Source organism: Gymnoscopelus braueri (genome assembly GCF_963280865.1).
Source record: "Gymnoscopelus braueri genome assembly, chromosome: 6".
Taxonomy (NCBI): Eukaryota; Metazoa; Chordata; class Actinopteri; order Myctophiformes; family Myctophidae; genus Gymnoscopelus; species Gymnoscopelus braueri.
Genome location: NC_137607.1, coordinates 20,317,386 through 20,343,389, shown reverse-complemented (window position 1 = coordinate 20,343,389; position 26,004 = coordinate 20,317,386). Strand labels below are relative to the sequence as shown.

The window sequence follows — 26,004 nt, the reverse complement described above, 5'->3', positions numbered from 1 at the left end:
GCGTTCGCGGGTCTCAATGGATTAACCAGTTTTGCTTGTTTAGCCAGAAGCAGAGGAAGGGGCCTGTGTGTGCAAGGCCTCTGAATGCCCCCCCCCCCCCCCCCTGTACTGTATAACACACCCATGCCCCTGTGAAGCTGGGGCCTGAGGGTTAATAGGAGACCATGACAGCTCAGGCCGTTCCATCACCAATGGCAGCCTGTGGAAAAGGTCAATCTCCCGTCCGCAAACCCAACCGAATAGAAATGTCAGCGTGTGGGTGATGGGGGAAAAGTATGAAAAAAAACAGAAAGACTCGTCAACATATCTGTACATTGTCTTAACTTAAGACCTGGAGGTGCGGCAAATGATGTTTCTAGGACGGCAAAATGCCTGAATTAGTCACGGCACCATGGTACATTTTACCGTCCTCAAACTAGCGAAACAGCATTGGCCACGCGGGGCGGGCGCACAGATCGGGGAACCAATGGGAGTGCACGGATGTTATCTCCAGAGATTTTGAATCCGCCCCTCTAGACCAGATATCAGACGGGCTAGGGCAGGCTATGACACTGCTGATATTATGGTGTGAATAAGGCAAAAGGGTGTGGTGCTGGAGGAAAGGCTGTAGGATCATCAAAATCAGTAGGGCTTTTTATGCTGTAAATCTATCTAGTGGATTAGATTATGAGATTGAGAGTGCGGTGCACCAAAATCAGTGGGGTCCATCCATTGTCTGAGGAGAGTGAAGGTGCACAGCAAATTCCATGGCAATCAAGCCCCTTGACATATCTTGTGTGTGGGACCAAAGTGTTAGACGGACTGATGGATGGACAGACCAGCAGACACACCGGCCGTCCGTCCGTCCGTCCAACCAACCAAACAACCAACATTGCCATCTAGCCGGGCTCAAAATGAAGCAAAGAAAAGGCCTAAAAGATAACATTGATACAAGAGGACAGAATTCAATCATTGCCAGGAGAGTGAGCAGTGGGAGTGGTGGAAAGTAACTAAGTACATTTACTCAGATAGTGTACTTAAGTATTTTTTTTTACTTTACTTGAGTATTTCCAATTTCCAATACCTTTACTTCTACTCCACTACATCTCGGTTCCAAATGTTGTACTTTTACTCCACTACAATTAATTGAAAACGTTAGTTGCTAGTTACTTTGCATTACATTATAACACATACATTAACCACTTCAGACCTATTTCACACATACTGTAGGCCATTTCGAAAATAGCTGATCTACAAGCTCACAACGCGTCGCATCGGTATTGCTACTTTTACTTATAGAGTAAGTGAAATATCTGAGTACTTCTTCCACCACTGAGAGTGAGAGAGACACAGTGGTATCAAACGGAATCAACGAGAAGATCCGACGCTTTTCTGGCATTCAGGCTCATAGCGTCTCAGTCCCAGCATGCTCTCTGGAACTGTCTCTTTAGTGAAATACGGCGAGTGAACAAGTCTTTTTACTCTTCTTTGCACTTCTCTCTCTCTCCTACACTCTCTCTCTCCCTCCGGTCACTCAAACCGTATACTGTCCATTTCCTACATGTGCTGGGTCGTGAAAATTTCATCAGCCTCTGTTATCTGTGTTAGCTCACAGACGCATCCAGGTGGAAGACACAGGGGGATGCCCTGCTAGAACAACCGTGATTGTCTGGAATGTAGATAGACACACACACACACATAATGGACAGCCCTCCTCCATATGCCATTTAGCTGTCCAAACCCCAGTGCTATATATGCAGCCGTCTAGGGACACACACGCTATGGCAAACATACATCAGCCTCTATAGCACTGGCCTCCCACAAGATACCCAGGGAGTAAAAAAAACCTGACACTTGTACACATGAGGCAGTAGTGTTTGCAGCCATGTGCATTGAACATACCTTAATCCATTAAAACCGGGAACGCATCTGTCTATTTTTTCTTTGGCTATTCAAAAATAGCAGATATACAAGCTCATAGCGCGGCATGAGCTTGTATATCTGCAATTTTGTTCAAATCAATTTTTATATTTTTTATCTTTGAATATAAATATTAATCTACATTTTTAACTCAAATCTTTGCTTCTGCATGGGGGTCCCTGTCAGAAAATATTTAGAGATGGGGGGGTCCACGGACAAATACATATCATTTTGGGTGGTCCTTGACATGAAAAAAAGTTTGAGAACCACTGATATTACAGCAGCAATACTTTAAAAAAAAAGACATTTGTAGAATCCCCAGAAGCAAAGATTTGAGTTGAAAATGTTCACTTTAAAAATATATATATATTCAAAGATTTGCACAAATGTTCACGATTTTTCTAAACAAAAGTGCAGATCTACAAGCTCGTATGAGCTTGTGGATCTGCTATTTTTGAATAGCCCAAAGTATAAAATAATGGTTATAGCTAAAAATTCAATCTAAAATGATGTTCCCGGATTGAATGGGTTAAGAGCTTTTGTCTGGAAACATCTCCATCTCCAAAGAGAATGGATTTACCAATAACCCATTATTCGCTGCAGGGTTGCTATAGGTTTCTTCCCTCTTATAGCAATTGCTCTGACAATCAGAAAATGTAATCAGAGCTCAAGAAGGGCCTCTGTGCACGGCGTCCTCTGGTTCCACTAATTGCTTTGAGCTTTTGGACGCTCAGTCCACTCCACTTGTTGGAAATTTCCAATTTGGACCCATTTATTTATTTTTTATTTTTTTGTTGTCCTTTTCCCTCGATCTTGTACCCTGCAGAGCAGCAAGTCATTCTGCTCGAGACTCCCGACTATAAATTGCGACCATTAATCATTTCAGTCATTACCTTTATTTTAAAAGGCCCAACAACATCCAAACAAATAGTTGATAATTTTGGCCGAGCTTAATAGAATCCACTGTGGCTTTGCAATAATTTAATCTATTTGGTTGTGTACTTATCGTATATATATATTACAAAGCACCTTGGTATCAACCATACTATTATCATAATGACCATCACCTGGTTAGCTCTGTATTCAGATTAGTGCGACGAGACTGCAGACCAGTGGCGTAACGGAGGGGTAGCAAGTGATGCGGTGCGGGGGGGCCACCAGCAGGGGGGGCCCCGCCTGCGCTGATACAAATATTTTTACATAAAAAAAAAAGAAAAAAGTTGATTTATATTGGTCAAATAGAACCGAATTAGACCCGAATTAGACCCGAAACGCGCGCAGGTTGTGCACGCGCGTGCATGTACGTGAAACTCCCGCGGGGAGGCCCCGCGATTCTGCGTTACGCCACTGCTGCTGACATGATCCTTTTGAGGGTGAAAAGTATTCGTAATACATGCAGTATATCTTCAACATAGAGTGGCCCTAATCTGAAGAAAAGCATTTAAAATGCAGGCATTTAGTGGACATTCTCTTATCCAGAGCAACTTACGAGTGCAATACCAGAACAAGCAGAGTAAGCATGAACTCTAGTCAATAAACAAGGAAAATAGTCACACAAACTTAGAGAGGACAATGTAGTGCCTAAAAGAAACTAGGATACAGCACTCTCTAAACCAGTGGTTACGGGTCCATGTGGTTTCATTCTACGCTCTCAAGAGTTAAATTAATGTTAAACATCGGCATTACTTAATTAAAGAATAGTTAATTTGATCAACGTTTGCCTGTCATCTCTCCTATTGGTGCCAACATCAATACAGCATGGAATTGTGGACAAAATCGTATCCAACGGTAACAAAATATAACAAAATAAGTTTTGGGTCTGAGAGGCTGAATCTCATCAAACGGTGGTTCGTGGCTCAAATGCCGAATAAATAATGGACCTTGATATGAAAAGGGTTGGAAACCCCTGCCGTAGACAGATGCACACTCACAGACCCCAAGTTGACAGGGGAAGGGAGTATAATCCTTTCTCCCTCGCTTTCCGTGTTTGTGCGGAAAATTGCAATGACAGAAAAAGGACCCAAACATGCAATGGATGACTCCTAATAGGGCGGATTTGGCCAGTCTGCTGCAAAAATCACTTCAAGGCCATTTCAAGAGGAACGTCAGAGAAGAGATGAGAAGGGAGTGAGAGGACAGAGACAGGGATGAACCTTTTCATCTTTTTTTCTTTACAGACGGAAGTGAAAACATGGCAGCCACTACTTGTGCCTGGCTTTATAAGAGAGAGAGAGAGAGAGAAAGAGAAAGAGAAAGAGAAAGAGAGAGAGAGAGAGAGAGAGAGAGAGAGAGAGTGTGTGTGAAGGGGGTGTACAGTACTGTACATGTTGGATGGATAACCCACAAAAAATGCAGAAAAGGTCTCGCATTTGTCTGTCAATGATCTCATGAGCAGCTTAAAGGGATACTTCACCCAAAAAATGAATTATTTTCTATCATTTACACACTCCATGAAGCCTTGAATTCATGGAGTTTCTTTTTGTTTTTGTCGCATTCCTAAGCCAATAATCTGGTAGGAGACTCATTGGAGACTAACTCCGCCGGTCATTAATTTATTGGCTTAGGAATGCGACAAAAAATAAATAAAATGAATTCAAGGCTCTATGGGGTGTGTAATTGATAGAAAACAAGCCATTTTGGGGGTGAAATATCCCTTTAAGAAGCCTATGGCGGGAAGTCTTAACACTCACCCTTCTAGAATCATAGTAAATACTGGGAAACATATAAGGGAAGCCAGATGGAAATGTACTCAATATAAGTGAATTCACAGATTTTATTTTACCCCCTCTAAACTCAATAAGATGGGCCTACTGCCCGAAAATGTATGTTGGAAATGCAAAACAGAAACAGGGACATTTTTACCCCCTGGAACCCAGGGCTGCCACGGGTAATGTCACACAACAGAACGCCATAGTCACAGCCATACCCCATCATCATTGCTGTGTCCTGCTTATAAGCAAAAAAGTGTTCCCATACGCGTTTCCATTATTTTGTCTCCTTTATTATTTACTATTGTTAACACCTGTGGCTGTTTATTGTTTATATGTACTGTATGGGTTCCAGGGGGTCCCCAGCCAAATGACGATATTTTTAAAAAAAGCAGATCTAGAAGCTCAAAAATGCCTGTGAGCTTCTAGAGCTTGAATTAGTCTATCCATTTTGGGGAAAAGTTATAGAAAATATACAGTTTAATTTGTTGTTTTAGTTGTGTGACATTACCCGTGGATGTTTATTGTTTATATGTACTGTATATACCATGTGCCAGGTGATTTGTGGTTGTGTCTTTGTGCACAATACCGAAATAAATAAAACTAGTAAAAGTGCTCCTCGGAGCACAGGTCTCCGCCAGGTCAGGTAGGTTATTGTGGCCTCCTGGTGGCGCTAAAATAGGCCAATGTGAAAAGGGTGGCCTTTCTTCTTAGGCCTTTCACGGCAATCGGACGCTGCATTCATGATTTGAGGCATTTTGTTCCAAAAATGTGTTTTGCTAAATTAGACCTGCTGGTGGTGCTATAACAGGCCAATGTGAAAAGGGTGGCACTGGAATCGCATGCTGCGTTCATGATTTGAGGCATTGTGTTCAAAACTAACAAATCCTGCAAACTTTGGAAGCCAATCTTAGCCAATCAGGATGGAATATGGGAAATCGGACAGATCCGTGTTGATCACATGACTATAAAGATACTGTGTACCGATTTGTGTGATGTTTGGACAAAATCTGTAGGAGTAGTATCAACAAATGTGTTTTGCACAAATCGGCCTCCTGGTGGCGCTCTAACAGGCCAATCTGAAAAATTCGGGTCAGAGGTTCTGAATTGGCCTCCAGGGAGTCTGTGTGCACAGTTTCGCAGTGACCGGGCCAACGGTGCCGGAGATCAGCTGCTCACAGACAGAAGGACATACACACGGACGGACAGGGTGCAAAACATGCCTTTCGGCCTGGCGGAGACAAAAAAAAAAAAACACTCACCCTTCTAGTTGAGTGTTGAGCAGGACTGCAGAAGGCTTGGCTTGCATTAATCTGAAATCATATAAAAAATAACAACAACATAAATTCTACTACTTTATTGGACATGTCTCCATCCGGCATTTCATTCTCTGATCACAATAACACTTTGTTATATATGCACTCTGCAGTGTGGTCAAGACCACTGGTTCTCAAAGTAGGGTCTGCATGGTGAGTCCCAGGGGTCATTGAGGGGGTTCAAGGGGGTCCCCAGCCAAATTACATTAAAAAAGGCAGATCTAGAAGCTCACAAATGCCTTACGATGCATCACGCTTATGATGTAATGCTTTTCTCAAAATAAAAATAAAATACGACCCAAAAAAAACAACACGTTAAAGATAGATGAACCTTTTGTAGAGTGGAGAAGCAACAACAGCCAGACGGTGCCGGTTTAGCCTATTCCTCACACCCTGAGAGATAATTGGGTAGAGGCCACGGATAATATGCTATTCCTCATCATTCCAGGTACAATAAACGGACAAAATTGAATCGATGACAATTTGCAATATTTAAGCAAGACAGCAAGTTATATGCGTTGATGACAGAGATGGGGACTCGAGTTAGGGACTCGGACTCGAGTCGCACTCGAGTTGCCAAAAACGAGACTCTCGACTCGACTCTGACTCGCCCCTCAAAGACTTGAGACTTGACTCGACTCGAGCCTCAAAGACTTGAGACTTGACTCGACTCGAGCCTCAAAGACTCGTGGACAATCTTTATTTTATGTTTTTTTTTTGACAAATAAATGAATGAAATGCCCAAGAAACTTCCACTCCCCTGTCCCCCCCCGCAAAGAAACCTCCGCTCCAGTGCGCGCTGCGCGGAGCCGGCTTCAGTCAAGCTGTTTCGTGCTGCTCATTAACTAAAACATGGAGAGGCGAGCGCAACAGCTGCTATGTGTGTGGCCGCCGCGGCCTTTCATCATAAAGTTTAAATATAAAAACTTCGAAATTAAACAAATATGTTTAGCTCAGAATCAGCTATATAACCTCAGTTATCTTGGCGTATGCTTACATTTTTTATAAGATGGTCGGATCATCTGTGACAGCACGTTTAGGAAACATCGGATTTTCATTTCGTTAAACCCAGCTGGGTGAATATTCAACACTTCACCACGGTAAACGCTACGCTCATGTAATGTAATGTTCACTGCATAAAAGCTGTGGTTCTCAAACCTTTTCAGGCCGTGACCCCCAAAAGAATCATATTTGAACTGGGGATCCACATTTAGTTTGACTCGATTCCACAGATAAATATTGTGAAAATAGCAGATCTACAAGCTTGCGAGGCATTGTGAGCTCCGTTGTGGTCCCGACCTAGCTGTAGTATACAACCCTCGTAGACGTATTTATGATTCTGAATCATAAATACGTCTACGAGGGTTGTATACTACAGCTAGTCCCGACCCACAGGTTGAGAACCACTGACTACAAGCAAGTGACATGTCTATGACAGCTGAGGAGACACAGAGATATCACGCCACTGCTGAGAAGATAAGACGCCACTGCTCTGCTCGCCTAACCTGTGCGCAACAGGGCATATCTCCGCCAAGCCAGGGTGACCTACCCAGGCCCATGAAATTCATATGCAGGCATAGTAGCCAATTAGAATGAAATCTGCAAAAACTGACTCATATACTGATACAGAACCATATTGGCTATATATTATCGCTGTCGGGTGGAAATCTTGTATGTTCCTTTTTTATTATTATTTAAAAACAATTTAAAATCGTGAAAATAGCCAATCTACAAGCTGTAATTATTAATAATTAAGAAATACTATATTTTAAAGAGTGAAAAATCAACTAAAGTCATTATTAGTGCAAGTTCAATCACATTTCATTTGAATGAAAATAAATTGTGGGGAAAATACATAAAATCTCTAATCTGTGAATCTAATGTGATTTATTATGACCTGTCTATACTTTTACATCTATGCCTTCGTGTTTGTGTGTGTGTGTGTGTGTGTGTGTGTGTGTGTGTGTGTGTGTGTGTGTGTGTGTGTGTGCATAACTGTATTTCAGCCTTAGGCTACATCATATAAATACATAATTAAATAAATTAAGAATAGAATCCCCCCTCCCCAATTAAAAAAAAACAAACAAAAAAAGACTTTAAAAAGACTCGAGACTTGACTCGGACTCGACCCTCAAAGACTTGACTCGGACTCGACTCGACTCAACCCTCAAAGACTTGAGACTTGACTCGACTCGTGCCTCAAAGACTTGACTCGGACTCGACTCGACTCAACCCTCAAAGACTTGAGACTTGACTCGACTCGTGCCTCAAAGACTTGAGACTTGACTCGGACTCGAGCTCAGAGACTCGTGGACATCTCTGGTTGATGATCAATCATAGACCGTAAAAGCATTCATTCTATTAACAGAACAGAACAGTGCTGCTACAGGGTGATCGTATTCTACTGAAGTTAGGAACATAGAGACACAAAGACCCTTGTACATTTCATCCTAATCTTATTTTTCCATCAGCTTGAAATGCAGGTAGTAGGCTGCTTTAGGCACAGGTGCTGTAGCAGTGTACATGGCCTGCTGTGGGTTGAGGTAATACTGTTTTAAGCAAAGTATAGCTGTGTTGGAGGGAAGCACACTTAAACTGGTCATTTCCCATCCGTCCGGGCCAGCCAGGGGTGGGGTGAGGGAGACACAGTTAATAGGCCTACATGCGCAAATCCCTCTTCATGAAATGGATGGCCTTAACAGAAATGTTTTATACAGCCAAAAGTGAGGAAATTGATCAATATATTGACTCACCTCCATAGGCAAAAAACATTTGTGGAATAAAACCACTCTAATTTCCATACTCTAATGTAATTTCCTCCAACTTACCCTTAGAATCTCACACGTATGCACACACAAGTGCAAGTGATTGTCCAAGTTACTGTCTTTTAACAGTTTTCTACTTGCCCCAGGACATCAGGCAATATTTTTTGTTTAGCCCTAATTAGAGAATCTTTAATCAATCTTTTACAAATTATAGTAGCCAATTATTTACACCTTTTTTTTCTCCTTCCAGGTTTAGCCATTACGTCCTTCCCACACATTACTGTGTTGCCAATGCTGTTGAACCATAGAGTTAAAAAATAATAGAGAGGGCACCGGAAATCCCCACCAATCCACTCGCATTGAGTTGCTCACCCAGCGCATACTCCTAAATCACCCCTTCTTCCGGGTTGGGAAATGTGACGGGCGGGGCCTATTTGGGGCCACTGTGACACATTTTGGGTCACGGAGGTTACGTGTTTTGCGTCACCTCCATGCGCAACCCCAAGCGCAAGCTCGCGAGTCGAGCCCATTGGTCGAAATCGTTTTCGCTCGTTCGTGACAGTGGCACAGGCCGTTTTAAGCTGCAGTACCTATGAATGGCCAGCATGTCCAAATGCGCTTCAATGCAACCTCTGGGGTTCTGGGGGCTTGGGTTGAACCCATACTGGCTCATCAGGAGCCCCCCGACGGGACAACGTATAGCATGTCTGTCCTACACCTCCAGTTCAACATTCCCCACTGACAGGTGTCCAGGAGGTTGGCATCACCCCGACATGATGGAGCGGGAGGGGACGTCACATTGGATGAGTTCAGAGAGGTAGCGGGGGGGGCCTGGTTGTTGAGAGTAGTATAGTAGGGCACCATAGGGCTAGCATGCTAAGCTAAGATGCTAAAATGCTAATAGCGTTAGCATCCGCCATATTAGCATCTTATTTTAGCATGCTAGCCCTATGGTGCCCGCGTGATAGTGATATGCACCGACATTCTGCCAAGACCCGCCCCAGACCCGGAAAAGTTGCGCTGTGATTGGCCAGTGGTCACTTTGAGTGACAGTTGGGGCAAACGCAGTCCCCACAACATCATTTACTATTCTGTGCCTATCGGTACATAACTCGGACGGCGCTTAGTCGACTAGCAGACCATCGGCCGGTCGTCGCTGGCACTCGCGCCTGGAGGCGCTCGGGCGCGACTCCTCGGCCTCAAGGTCTGCTGAGTCGGCGCGCCTCCGTCATGGTCCAAAACTATACTTTATTAGCCAAAAAAAAGTTGTCTGCGGTTGTCGGAAAAAGAGTGCCCCCAGCGGGACTCGATCTCGAGCCTCAGGGTCGGCAGTCTAACGCCTAGTGAGGCACGCCACGAGACCAGATGCAATAATAAGGTTTTGTTCTGTATTAGACTGTAAATTCCCCCACCGTCCCCTCTGGGGGCGGAGTCCTTGTTTTCTCGTTTTTGTATTCAGCCAATCGCAGGGCGGCAGGGCGGGGTTTTGTCGAATGTCGCTGTACAACAATATTACTGTTGAGGGCTTTGTAGGTAGTGATTAGTATTTTGAAGTCATTTCTGTGCTTGACTGGGAGCCAGGGGAGGTCACGGAGGACTGGTGCGATGTGGTCCCTTGGATCGGGTTCTGGTGAGCAGGCGGGCGGCAGACTTTTTGTACGTACTGTAGTTTCTTGAGAACCTCGGTGGTGATGCCGTATATATATATAGTTATAAAAACACCACATAACTTATTTATCTACCCTTTTCACCTCATATGCACCGTGGGTCTGTAGGCTCTCTGCTAGCTTGGATTTGTATACTGACAAGACCTACACTTAGTCCAATTTATCATTTAAAAAATAATTCCTGAAAAACTTGACTTTTGCAAATAGCTGATTTTCATCTGACGCCATGCACGGGTGCACGAATGGAATGTTACGGGTTTGTAACTGAGAGTGTACAAATGGGCATAAATGGACCCTGTATACTCTCAGACTTCTGTATACAGACTTATAAATGAACAGTGAAGATTTTACAGTGTAGATCGGTGCTCCAGTGCCTGGTGTGGGGGATGATGGCCTATGAATGTTGAACTGGGGGTCCTTGAAATTACATTTAATTAAACTAAACTAGCTCATCCTCGCCAGTCACCGCCACTCCTATGTAAATGCGTGAAGTTTTGGCTCTGTGTCTCAGTAAGCCTGCATCAGCAGCTGCAGCAGACAGACAGGGGCTGATGGTGACAGATAGACAAGTGGTGATGATTCACACCTCTGGAAGAAATGTCACGGCTAATGGAGACAGACCAACAGTGGAAGGGGAATTAAAACCAGTAATTGAGAGCCACTCCAGTGGCCAACATGCTGTAGCCTGCGCCTGGGGGGCGCGCGCACGCACGCACGGGCGCACGCACGCGCACACACACACACACACACACACACACACACACACACACACACACACACACACACACACACACACACACACACACACACACACACACACACACACACACACACACACACACACACACACACACACACACACACACACACACACACACACACACACACACACACACACACACACACACAGCTCTGTGAAGAACCTGGAAGACAGATGACTTTCGATGTATGGATGGATCCATCCTCATCCGCCTTGGTCTAAATCACCCTTCCGTGTCAGTTTGATGATGCACCATTATGTGCTCCATATGGCTGCTCTTTTTTAGAGCCGTGTACCCTGCATACGCAGGTACGCACAGTCAAATTCCGAGTGTTCATTTGGACCCGCAAGGGTCCATTCTTTCACCCTCAGTGGCCTCTATGTTGAGGGCTACGTTAAAAGTTTATCGGCGGCGCAATTGATGGGTTTGGATGTTTGACACACGGTGCAGTGTTAGTCGGCACATCTGGCGCCGAAGGTCTGGAAAGGTGGTACTAATGAAGAGGGAAAACCCACTGCAAGAACTCACTGTTTCTTTCCTTTTAAGAACTGACAGTACTTGGGAATCTTGGCACTGATGGGAAATTTTGCTATAGCACCTGAAAACGCTAGCGAAAAAAAACCAAAACAAGAACACTCCACTGGGGTATTTGTAGGTCAAGTGTGCCCGTTTACCACCAGCACACTAAAAGGCTTCAGCGTTAAACGAACACTCCACCTTTTGGGCTGTGTGAATCAAGTGGGGTTTATTATTTGTCAGCTCAGTTTGAAGAAGAGCTGTTGTCTGACTTCAAATGCACCTCTTTTTTGTGGATGCCGCAATCACAGTTACTTCAGGGGAGCTATAGTGTTACACAGGACCTAAGTTTCCCCTTTGCTCTTGATTCCTTTTGGGTTCAGCACCTGCCTTTAAAAGGGTTTGTGGATGGGTGTGACCCTGTTTCTGTTTATTTGCCACTCACTACAAGCAGCAAAATGTTGCACAAAATGTCTTCTTGTGAATGTCTTGTATCTATACTGAGTGAATGACCTGCAACGGTCAACATTTTCACATTTCTGTTCCATCTTCTGTCTCTCACCTGAACCTGTCTTCTGTGCACACGCACGCCCACACCCACACACACACACACACACACACACACACACACACGTCCTAATGGCTCATAAAAGACAAAGCATTCTTCGTATCGTATACTTTGACTATCAATCACTTCCAGTTTGTTAACATTCTCAGTTCAGGAGGTGTTACTCTCCATTTCAGTAAACATACTATTTTCTACAGCAATGCCATTAAAATGAATCGCATCAGTGCCGGGACACTTCATCAATGTTGTGCTGCATAGCAGGTCACCATGCCCAAGCAGCATCAAAAACATGTTTCACTGATTGTTTGCTGTTCATAATTTATTGGTCCATTTGGGTCCCCAGCAGAAACACATTTTGCTGGGGACCCCCTGGAACCCCCCCCCCCCCCCCCTCAAGGACACCTGTGGTCCCTGGACCCCACGTTTTAGAGATCTAGATAAACGAGATCAACTTGACTTCATGTATATGTACTACTATCTTGTTGAGCCTATCTACAGTATATGTTGTGTCTGTACTAAGTACTACCCAATTATCTGTAATAAACAAGCAACATTATTTGACAGCGGTAACTGCCAGCATCTCTGTCTATATATATTAGTCTGGAATGTCTGTGTGGAACCTGCATTTCCGAGGGGCAAAATAAAAAAATGCCTCAGGTGATAAACCTGCCCCATATTTACATACTGGGCTCATCTTGGTCCCTCACAACTTTGGAGGGAGAGAAATAAAATCTTGAGAGGGGCCAGACCTAATCTGCCAAGGGCTTTTTTTTTTTGCAATGGCAGATTTGTCTGGAACCAGGCTAATATGCTCCTGCAAGTGTTTCTTATTTTATTGTTTACGATGGAGGGGGGGGGGGGGGTCTACATAATGCATGTATTTAATTCAGTCTGACCAGAAGCAGTGATAAAACACATCCCCACTGGTGAAAATTAATGACCAAAAGGGGATATTATAAGCAGAATCACAGATTCCCCCCATCCTCCAGCAAATCTTTTTTTTTTTGCAGAATTTAAACCATGCATTGATGTCATTAACAATTAAAAAGCTTAAAAGAAAACATATTATTTGAATTACTTGCTATTGAAATAATGCCTGGATGGATATTTATTTCTCTCAATCCCGCTCAGATATTTAATCAGAGTTGCCTGTTTGCCTGTTATTAGTTTCAGAGAAGGACATACAGTATATGCTCAGAAATAGAGATGCTAGAGAGTTCATGTGATTCACTACAGCATGTTGTTGGTGATAAATAACAGAATGTTGATCGTGTGTGTGTGTACCTCTGCAGTGACAACAGCAGCCCGAAAACCAAGATGTGAAAAAGTGAGCCGGAGTGACCCTTTACTAAATAAGAGCAAAACCTTAATGTGGAATCATTGAAGGGCCCCTGCCTGTATGCCATATGCTGTGGGCATTGTTTAATAGCCTGCCTTCATACTCCACTGATGATAAGGCTGGTGTGCTGAATTCAGACCTTGTCTCCATTCATCTCAACCAAACTCTCCGACGGACTCCATTCATTACACGGCACACAGATAACCCAGGCCGGCGGGGGGAAAATGCCAAGTCAGCGCCCGACACACTCCTTGAGATACTACAGTTACATCAAATGAAAGTCTCTCTAATTTTCTTTCTTTCTACCATGGGCTCACACAGCAGCTTTCTCCCTCCATCCTGTGTCCTTTCTCCGTCTCTAAGTAGTGGGGGTTTACAGTAGTACACCTCATCTACATATTATGTTTGACTGTGGTGCAAATGTGTGATGTCTAGCGAAGCGAGCGTCGATCCAAAACCAACTTTACTCAGTCAGAGATTGTCTAAAAGTCATGACTTAAGAGGCCAAAAACCTGGTTGGAAACTATGCTGAAATGGAAATAGGAACTGGATCACTGGCCACTCTGTGCGTACAGTTTGGCACTGATCGTTCCGGCAGTTTTCAAGATCAGGCACACACACGGCTTCCCTCTTGCAGAGCCAAGAAGTGAAAAACAAAAGGGATAGTTCACCCGAAAAATCACTTATGTTCTATCAATTACACACCAAATGAAGCCTTGAATTCATAGTTTTTTTTGTTTGTTTTTGTCGCATTCCTAATCCAATAACCGGCAGAGGCGTCATCAAGGAGGAGGTAGGAGACTCAAATGACCTGCATTTGAGTCTCCTACCAGAGAGACCGCCGGTCATCAAATTATTGGCTTAGGAATGTGACAAAAGCTAAAAAAAACAAGGCTTCATGGGATGTGTAATTGATAGAAAATAAGTCATTTCTTGGGTGAACTACTCCTTTAAGGTAGTCCTTCATAGCGGGACGGTGTCATGATTGATGTCCAAAGCAGTGGCCATTACCGCGGTTCTAGACATTCACTGAATTTACATTTCCTCAGACGTATCGGTGAGCTCTGATCCATATGGCTAAGCAGGACTAATGTCACTCAATACGTAATGTAAACACAATACAACTACATGGCCAAAAGCCTTGACTTCACCCTGTGCCACCCAGCACAGTACATTTATTCTGACAATCCTCATCCTCAACACAGTCCACCATCATTTACCACAGAATGTCCTTTTCTATTGACTTCTAAACCCTTTAAGCCCCATGTAATTAATCTTACAACAAAAAGCCCTAATAGCAGCTCTACAAGCGTACAACATGTCGCGATATGACAAGTGCAATATCTATGCAAAAACTATAAAAAAGAACCTTGTTGACAATTGTGACAATGATATGCTCAAAACAGGGACACCATTGTTTAAAGTGAATGAAGTAGAGACTACAGTGACCTTTGACAACACAATTTACCAATAATGTGTAACTCACAAAATGTACAAAAGTCTAGGCAAAGAGCATGCACAACATAGTCATAAAAACAACAACATCATTAGGGCACAACAGAAAGGACACATTTGTGCTGACCTGAGGAGTGAGTGGTGTTTGACTTGCTGTATGTTGATCATCTCCATACACACCAGTACAGTTTACAAAACAGGCTTTTACAGCATGTTTCCCTCTCCGGTGAAGCCTCTGTGATGGGACGATAAGCTGAGGAGGTCAGAGGCTATCACTGACAGGCTTATAGGGAGGGAGAATATGTGATCCACTCCATGTTACACACCTCCTGATCCCTTTAAAACTCAATAGTCTTCTGACCCCATTCACACACACACATAGTGAGAGAGCGAGACTCACACAACCTAAACATAACACAAGAGAGAGATTTGCACAACCCAAACAACACACACACACACACACACACACACACACACACACACACACACACACACACACACACACACACACACACACACACACACACACACACACACACACACACACACACACACACACACACACACACAGGCTAACTAATAGAGTTTCATGTCACATGAGAATCCGACTGCGTGTCCAATCACATTACAGCACTAACAACATTACCTCCATGCTAGCAAACGGACATTCAGCCACATGTGGACATGAGCCACAGCAGTGTAGCTGTCATGGTGTAACTTCAAGCTGCGTACATTTTACCATTTCTTTATTGCATATTAGCTTTTTCTAATACTCTGAATTATCTGACCGTATACGTTTGCTTTCTCAATTCATGGCAGTCTAATCAACTCTTACTGATCAGGTTTACAAAATATATCTTTGAATGCTATAATGCAGTGTTGATTTTGACAGCTCATTTTGATTTAGTTTTAGTCATCGTCTTTAGAATAAAATGATGTTTAGTTATAGTCATATTTTAGTCATCTGAAAGTTTTAGTTTTAGTCAAGTTTTAGTTGACTAAATATCATAATATTTTAGTCTAAATCTACAGTTGATTTAGTCTTTTGCTGTGATGCCATCGAACCGGCTTATTTTCACTTAGCTGCATGGAGAACATAGAAGATCTACAAGCTCACAATGCGTCGCACTGCGACGCATTGTGAGCTTGTAGATCAGCTATTTTTGGTTTGTGACACCCGTGTACCCGTGCACCCATGATGACTTGTCTTAGTTCTACTGGATCTCTCCTCCACTAGTCCCTCCCAAACATTTTAGTCTAGTTTTTATTTGTTGACGAAATTGTCAGTATATTTAGTCATAGTTTTAGTCATCATAGCTTAGTTTTTATTTTGTTTTTATCTAGCTTTCGTAAGTGAAAAAAGGTAGTCGACAGACATTTTTCGTCATAGTTTTTTAGCCGACAAAATCAACACTCTTAGCAAGTCCCCCGTCAACCACCCTGCTGTTGGCCTGGAAAAGGTGTAGGCTGTGCTGGTCATCACTAGATGGCCAACCTATAGGCGGGGGCACCACTGTCGGGAATAAAGCCTAGGTCTCTGCATGAATATCTGAGTGTTTTAAAGTTACCCGTTTGGGTTTTTAATGCAGCTGTTCAACATTGAAAGTATATACTGTAGATCATGTACTAATGGGACTGACATTTTGTATGCTCACGATGATTTTTCAAAAGGAAAGAAATTATCTGCCTGAACAGCTCTACCCATCAAATGTAATGGCTTGGTGAGTCAAGGTAATGCCTTATGTGTTATGTGCACCACCTCAACAAGGCAAAGTGCAGAATATGAATGCAGGTCACACCATATTGGAAAAGTGCCAAGAAATCTTATAGTTCAGACATAAGGGCAAACGCTGCAAGGACACAGCCCTATAGTTCACGTATCACTTTTGCCCATTGACTTTCATAAAAAGACTACTAGTACAAGTAGTATTTTGATTGTGGATAAAGCAAACATTCATGGTTAACCCATTAAGACCAGGAAGGGAACGCATCTATGTGTCATTTTAAAAGGTAGGGTAAGTGATATTTTTTGGTTAAAACAAAAAGTATTTTGTTAATACTTAATACTAGAATTTTGTATATTCTGATAGTAATCATTGCTATAGAGTGTTTGTTCAGTAATAACAGGAGTCTCCCCGTCTCTCCAGCTCTTTAATAAACAGAAAATATATTTCCCGGTAGGTGTCAAAATCTCAGCCAATCAGGAGAAAGTATCCATTTTTAAGCTTCATTTTCATAGTGTTCCAGTTCCAATTTTGCCTGCTCATTTTTTAGTGTCATCACTTCCAATTTCACTTGTTTAATCTATATCCTGATTGAGTTCTCTATCCTGATTGGATAAAATTGGAAATGAAACTGAAACTGAAACGAAAATGCATTTTCTGTTTAATAAAGAGCTGGAGAGACAAGGAGACTCCTTTTACTGAACAAACACTCTATAGCAATGAGTACTATCAGAATATAGAGCTATTTAACACTTATTTTAACCAAAGAAAATCACTTACCCTACCTTTAAGATGTCTTTGGCTATTCAAAAATAGCAGATCTTGTAGATCTGCTATTTTTGAAAAATCGTGAAAATGTGTGCAAATCATTGAATATATATATGTCACAGGGAGATCGAAGAACCAGGGCGATTGAAGACAGAGCGCTCGTTTTTAGGCACGGGGCTTCGGGGCGAGGCGGGGCTTTGATGCGACGCGGACCTGTCTGTTGTTGTTCCCCCCCACGTAGCAACCAGGAAGTTACGCTAGGGGAACGCTGAACACGCGTTCACACGCACGTGATAATAGTTATTGTCCATGACGGACAATCAGCAGAGCTTGAGGCCGAGGAGGCGCGCATGCCCGCACTGACCGGCCGATGCTCTGATGAGTCGAATCAGCGCCGTCCGAGTTGTGAACCGATAGGGACATAATAGTTCTTTTCTAAATCACTGTGTGTGTGTGTGTGTGTGCGCGTGTGCGCGTGTGTGTCAGGGAGAAACTAAAGCAAAAGCCAGAACACAATAAAAGTATCTTAACAGTCATGCTTTCAATAAACCAAATTGAAGAAAAAATCCTGGCTTGCACGTGCGTGTGTGTGGACTGTGTGTGTGTGTGTGTGTGTGTGTGTGCACTTTAGTTGGGACGCCTGGCTCGTGGCTCCCTCTAGTGTTGTTTCTAAATTGAACGCATGAGCATGTGCGCGTGTGCATGCGCGCGTGTGTGTGGTTGCGGCCATATATGTGTGTGCACTTTAGTTGGAAAGCCTGGCTCGTGGCTCCCTCTAGTGCTTTTTCTACAGAATTGCTGGTTGGGTGGTAAAAACGAGCGCGCTTTCTTCAATCGCCCTGGTTCTTCAATCTCCCTGTAACATATATATATATATTTTTTTAAAGCAAACATTTTTAACTCAAATCTTTTGCTTCTGGGGGGGTCCCTGGAACAAAATATTTTCAGATGGGTGTCCGCGGCCAAATAGATATCATTTTGGGGGTCCTTGACATGAAAAAGGTTTGAGAACCACTGATATCTACAGCAACATAAGTTTAAAAAAAAAATTAACTGTTAGGATTTAGAAGACATTTGTAGAATCCCCAGAAGCAAAGATTTGAGTTAAAAAAATTCACTTTAAAAACATGTATTCAAAGAATACATATTTTTATGATTTTAAAAACAATAGCAGATCTACAAGTGCATAGCACAGCACTTGGTGCCCTGCAATGAGCTTGTATATCTGCTATTTCTGAATAGCCAAATAAATCAAAAAATGACAGAGAATTGTTCCCGGATTGAATGGGTTAATGGCATACTTGAATGAGCGCTGTGATTAGACTACGTCCATCACTCCAAGCCCACATGCACTTCAGTCAGTAACTAGAAAAAGTGCTTCTCGGAGCACAAGTCTCCGCCAGGTCAGGTAGGTTATTGTGGCCTCCTGGTGGCGCTATAATAGGCCAATGTGAAAAGGGTGCCATTTATTCCTAGGCCGTGCACAGCCATCGGACACTGCATGCATGATTTGAGAAATTTTGTTCTAAAAATTTGTTTTGCAAAATTTGACCTGCTGGTGGCGCTATAACAGGCCAATGTTAAAAGGGTGGCATTTGTTCCTCAACGTAGTGCAAATGTGCATTCAAAGTTTCACCGCAATCGGACGCTGCATTCATGATTTGCGGCATTTTGTTCAAAACGGGCCACTCCTGCAAACATTACATGTCAATGTTAGCCAATCAGGATGGAATATGAAAAATCTAACAGATCCGTCTTGATCACATGACTATAGAGATCATGTGTACCGATTTGCGTGAAATTTTGATCAAATCTGAAGGCTTAATATCAAAAAATGTGTTTTACATAAGTCTGCCTCCTGGTGGCGCTATAAAAGGCAAATGTGAAAAATGCAGGGCAAAGGTTTTTCCTTGGCCTCTAGAGAGTGTGCATACAAAGTTTTACACTGATCGGTGCAGTTATAGGTAAAAAAACGAATCAGCCTGTTACAGCGCCACCATGAGGCTGATTTGAACATTTTCAAATGGCATTTCTTCCTCGGCCTAATGGGAATGTGTGTGCAAAATTTCAAGGAAACTGCATGCTGTGTTCATGATTTGAGGCATTTTGTTCGAAACGGAGTAATCCCGCAAACTTTGAAAGACAATTTTTGCCAATCAGGATGGAATATGAAAAATCTGAAATGAGCAGTTTCTTTTAATGACTATAGAGATACTGTGTACCGATTTGGGGGATTTTTAGCCAAAATCTGTAGGAGTACAGTTCAAAAATGTGTTTTGCACAAATTGGCCTCCTGGTGGCGCTATAAAAGGCCCATGTGAAATATTTGGAGCAGAGGTTCTGCTCTGGCATCCAGGGAGTGTGTGTGCACAGTTTTGCTGCGATCAAGCCAACGGTGCCAGAGATTAGCTGTCCACAAAATTACAGAATGACGGACGGAAGGACACACACACGGACGGACGGACGGACAGGGGGTAAAACATACTCTCTCGCCATGCCTTTCGGCCTGGCGGAGACAATAAAAGAGATGTCAGATGTGTTGTAGCCTTCTCTAGAAAGCCACCTCAATTAACAAGTTAGAATAGAAGCCACTAAAACTAAAACACAAAAAAAAAAGAATACATAAAAAAATGGTATTTTAAATTACCACGATCACACACTCACCATTAAAGTCTAACTGACCATTGTTTTATGTGAAAGCCCAGCTTGTGTCACTCTAAACAAGAGTATAAGTTGTATTTCCAAGCAATAGTACACTGTGTTGTTTATCAGAGTCAGAAGAGAGGAGAAGAGGTCTTTTCATTGCAGAGGCAGTACAGTACAGTACTCCCCCTTGATACCACGCACGCACGCACGCACTTACATAATGCAACACAAATCCCTGCACCTACACTATATTGGACAGATGCATAAATACATGAACACACAAAAGCTTTGCTGACGTTTATTCCATTGTCACCCCCCCACACACACACACACACACACACACACGTTCAGCAGAACATACCTGATACACTGAACCTATTAGTAAGTATGTGGTGCTCCAGAGTCTCTACCAAACGACATTGGCTGTACATAGGAGCTTAATGAAGAGAGCCACAAGTATTGAGAAGCTCACTGCAGCACATAAAGTAAATCGACAGCTGTGTGTGTGTGTGTGTGTGTGTGTGTGTGTGTGTGTGTGTGTGTGTGTGTGTGTGTGTGTGTGTGTGTGTGTGTGTGTGTGTGTGTGTGTGTGTGTGTGTGTGTGTGCGCGCGTCCTGCTTGCCACTGCCCAGGTCCTTCATCTTGGCCATGGCTTTTATTGACTCTATCAAAGGCCATAAATCATTGTGTGTGTGTGTGTGTGTGTGTGCACGCGCGCAAATGGTCGAGTGCTTTTCTGGACGTGAGCGGGGCGCCACACAGCAATCTCAGGTTTGGAAGGCAGCAGAGCGAGTGTGTACGTGCGTGTGTGTATGTGTCTATGGTGCGCTACAGAGCAACGGTAGAGAGGCCATTGGACAAGATGTACCTGACCGTCTGTCTGCCTCACATGTTCTTCAAACTGGTGGAAACGCTTCACACATCAACACACACACACTTCTATCACAAGGCTGCAGTGCACGGCCAGTTATACACACACACACACACACACACAAAGAAAGAAAGGAACAAAAACTTGCATCTAGCCACTCTCTCCAGAGGCAGGATTGAGTGTTCATTGAAATTCCAGCACTATCTCGACTCTTAGTATCTTTGAATAACTCTTAACTTCCTTTTCTCCGTCTCTATCAGGGTAGTTCTGTTTAGTGTGTCTGTTGTTAAACTGACCTCCATTAACATTGCATATGTCTTTGTGTGTGGGTGTTGATAGTAATCAAATGGAGCAGTCAACCAGTTACATAAGGCTGACAGAAGTAATCCTCTCTCCCTGTCTCTCTCACACACACACACACACACACACACACACTCTGAGGAAACAGCAGTGTTGGCATTTTATATACCAAAACCTCTGCAGATCAATATGTATACAGAGGAGGTCTCGGTATACAATGCATGTCAGCTATAGTACGGCTGGACGGTACAGATGTACTCCACAGAGAAACGTCACACCATACCGCACACGTCACCTTCTACAGGCCTCTGCTGCACTATTGGTCCATCCAGAAAAGTAAATATTTGGGAAAAGAAAATATGTATGTTTCCCGCCAGCTAATCTTGGGCTAATCTTTTTTTTATTGCCTCATGGTGGCGCTGTAATAGGCTGCTTCATGTTTTGGCCAATAACTGTTGGATCATGACGCATCTCCCCATATACTGTAAGAGAGTGCATTTTTGTCGGACATTTTCCTTAAAATAACCAAAACATTGCATAAATCTTATGTAATTCATATATATAAATCCTTCAAGAATATATTTTCACCTTATATATTTCACCTAACTTTTTTTTTTAAATTAGTGTGTTAACACATTGAGTGCCATAAACGAGAATCTTCGTTTTTTTTTTTTTTCCCCACAAGGGGCGCTCTAACGCAACATAGGAATGATCCTATGACCCTTTCAAATGGAATGGACGGATGTGACGTCAGCCCCAAAAACGTCACTTCCGTCCAATGATAGGATCTTGAGCAAAAAGGTCGATATCTCCATACTTTTTTTTTTACAGTGGTTCAAACAAGCCATTTTTGACGGGCTATCACTCTGCAATGGCGGATCGCAGTAGAAATATTATTGGATATAGTTAGACGGGACCCTCGGCCATCGCCCAGACACCCTTTGTTTACATCCGGGTCCTCGTGGAGGCTTCTACAGCTCTAAAATGATCGGCGTAAACGGTAAGAAACGCTGGCACTGGATGTACCCTGTTTTAAAAAACATCTCGCACTCGATGTGCCAGAGGTTAAAAAGTAATAATTTTTTTTTTTGAAGAAGAAGAAGGCCGATGCACACCTTAAAAGGTTGGTGACAGGTGCGTAGGGGGGAAAAAGCATATGTTCAGAAGAGGATCCTCTGATAATGACATCAAAGAAAAGGACCCGCACACTGTCTGGAACTTGCAAAAAATGAATAAAGAGCTAAACATTTTGCAGACAGTGTGCGGGTCCTTTTCTTTGATGTCATTATCAGAGATGCCCTTCTGAAAGTAAGTAATACTTTGAAATGTTTTGGTAGGACATGATTTGTCCCAATTCTCAAGAATGGGTGACACGATGGGTGACATACATGCATACATACATATATATGTAACGCCTGGGATTCGAACCCGGGTCTCCAGCGTGGAAAGCCAACATCTTAACCACTAAGCCAAAGGGGTATCCCTATCACTCGGGGGAGATACTAGACTTTCAGGCCATCAGGCTGAGGTAGTGAACCACTCTGTTACACTCACCCCCCTTTTGACCTCCTCCCACGGGGAAACCCGATCCGGGTCACAGCACCATTGTAACGCCCGGGATTTGAACCCGGGGTCTCCCGCTCGGAAAGCCAACATTTTAACCACTAAGCCAAAGGGATATCCCTATCGCTCGGGGGAGATATTAGACTTTCAGGCCATCAGGCTGAGGTAGTGAACCACTCTGTTACACTTACATACATATAGTAACTGACCTTCATGCACAGAGACAATAGATTTCTGATAAAGAGCGTAAGAAAAGTAGAGTCCTTTCTTCGACGTCTCCATCCCAAACCACCTCTTACCCTTCATTTCCCCTGTCCTCTCTCAGACTCACGTGCACTCCTCCACCACTCATGCATGTATCCATTATTCCACTCTAGAGAGGTAAAATGGACTTGTGTTAATTATGCATGTTTCTAATGTGATGCTTGAATTCAACCACTGTTCCCTAAAAGAGCATTGTTATATCTGGACTGGGGTAAGAAAGAGAAAAGAAGAATAGTGTGGTGGAATAGTAAGTTTCACTGTAAAGAGCTAGTTATTTATTGAAGGCTTTTTATTAATAGAACAGGTGTGATGAAGTAGAGGGGTTTCTCCCCCCCCCGGTAGGTGTGTGTAGCCAGTGGCCATGGAGAAGAAAGCACGAAGAAGCACGGAGAAGAAAGCAGAGAGAAAGCACAGCAGAGGTAAGAGAAAGTGAAATCAAGACAAAAAGAAAGCATGTCTAAACCAGGACATACTTTGATGATAAACGTAAAATAAAATGTGTACTGTGACCTTTCTTCTCCTGGTTCTGTTTATCACTTCTCTTGGAAAGATAGGCCACAAATGCATAAATTAACTTCAACAACAGTGTGCGAACATATCTATAACTAGAAAAGTGTGCTCCTCGGAGCACAGGTCCTCTGCCAGGCCGGGTTGCCTACCGCAAACTTTGGAAGCCAATTGGAATGGGATCTGAAAAATCTGACTCATACATCCTGATCACATAACCCCAGAGATAATGTGTACCGGTGTCTGTGGGTTTTGGGAGTAATAGGAGTAGGAGTAGTAGCAAAAAGTGTGTTTTAAACTTCATAATTTTTATCCCACGATGTTGTAAGCCCATTTTTCCACCCAGTGCCAATTCCCTATGTAACCCTGGGCGCTACTCTCCCTCTGCCAGCCTAGGGAGAGCCTAAAACTGAGCTCAAGCCTCCTTCAATGCATGAGGAGCTAGCAAGCCGCTTCAAGCAAGGGCTAGTTTCCCTGGTTGGACGTAGCGCGTGGAAGGAACACGTTATTCCAACCAGTTCCTTTCCCCTTCATCAGGCACCCCAGGGGGAGGCAGTATAGAGACCAGGATTACTGCATGTTTTTTGTAAGGGTACCTACCCTAGGGGACACAGGGAGAACATGCAAACTCCATACAGAAAGGCCCTTTTGCCAACCCCACCTAGGGTATGGGCACTGATGATGTGAAGGAGAGGACACGCCCCTAGCGCCCAAAGCTGTGAGGCGACAGCGCTACAGACTGTGCCACTGTGCCCCCAAAAGATGTGTTTTAAAGAAAACGCACTATGGCAGAAAATGTCATTTGGCACAAACAGGGCCTATCAGTTGCGTCATGATCTAAAGAATCCAGGGAAAGATGTTGATTGTACAACCGCCTTGCGGAGACAAAAAACACTGATGTGGAACGATGGCTTATGTGAGGCAAGTGTCTTTGTTTTGCATATAATTAATGTTGTTCTCCCCAAAAAAACATAGACATAGAGATATAGAGAATTGTGTATGTGTTGTCATTACAGCAGACAACAGCTTTCAAGTTTGAGATGAGATGACGGGCGGATTTTTCTTCACATAACTTTTCTTGCATTTTATTTTGCTTCACTTCTCTGTATTTTCTTCTCTTTTCTCTGTGGCAGAGAGAGACACGCAGGCGTGTTTATTATTAGTTCGGGCTTTCAACAGCCGATTCAGTAATACATTTATTTCAAAGCTTTTTCGCAACACCCGGCAGCACAATGAAGGATTATAACAGATTGTTACCCCTACTCCATTCGGGATAATTCGCAGGATGATGCTTAGACAGTTGATTTTAAATCAATGTGGCTGAGCTTAGGTGAGGAGACATAAATAGAGCGATAGAACAAATAGAAAAATTAAAGAGAGAACATTTAACTTGGATTGAAAACCAACTGAACAGGCTTTGATGTCTTTCATGTTCAAAATGGGTGGATTCATGCTACTCTCGAGTATGAGTTTGGCATCATCTTTCAATATTGATCGTTCCCATCACTTGCTGAAGCTTAATTAACTTAGAAATCATACCAAAATATGAATCAATTTATACTTGTTTACACCATGATAGGCATAGTATCAAGGCGAAATCACATCGGGAATTACTGCATAGAGAAATATTCAGCTGAAGGGATAGGGCAAACAGTCATGTAGCGGGAATAACTGAAATTTATCAAGCTGTTTCAATTAAGCATTGTCCAGGTTTCTAAAGATCTCTTTATAGTCTTTCTGTTCCTCTCTCAGTTCTCCGTCTATGAAGTCGGTGTGTAATAATTAAATATGGAGATCTGATGTTGCCCACTGTTCTCATTAGCATTTCAACCCATCACGCTGCTGGAACATGAATGAGGCTTTGATTGTCACACCGAGCCGTTTAGAGAAAGAAATAGAAAGCATATGACCCTTCAGTACTCAAGGGCTAAAGACTCTTTACGTCAAGCAATTGTGTAGATATAAATGGCAAGACATCAAGGTAGAGTGGCAGCGCTCGGTGCGTGGAGGAAAAAAAACAATTAATTCCCTTCTCGGTTCTAATCAGTTCAGTTCAAAGTTATAGTCATGGCTGACACACGCGGAAATGTTTAAAAGCTACCCTTTTATGTGAGTGATTTTGATTCAATTCACAAAAGTCAACAAAGTGAAAGTCAACTGTACTGAATAGATAGTGGCTCTCCACGTACTGCCAATTACTTCCCGACTGTCTTGCCTGTTGTCCGAGACAAAATATGCTCATCGACTGAGTTACTTTCACACCCATAGAAAATGTATTGAAGTTGAGCGGAAGAGCTACAGTATTAATAGGCTCTATGCACAGCAGCCATAGTATCACTTCCTTCACAGGTGTTACCAATGATACTA

General features: G+C 43.0%; 1 protein-coding gene across 2 annotated transcripts in view; it reads right to left on the bottom strand.

Annotated features, from left to right (window-relative positions):
- The window catches only part of naaladl2 (N-acetylated alpha-linked acidic dipeptidase like 2), a 482,128-nt gene that overhangs the window by 404,882 nt on the left and 51,242 nt on the right, over window positions 1–26,004 (bottom strand). For both annotated transcript variants that reach the window (XM_080429707.1, XM_080429708.1), the window contains exon 2: window positions 5,870–5,920. The gene's annotated coding sequence lies outside the window, so the exon portion shown is untranslated. The remainder of the gene's footprint in view (window positions 1–5,869; window positions 5,921–26,004) is intronic.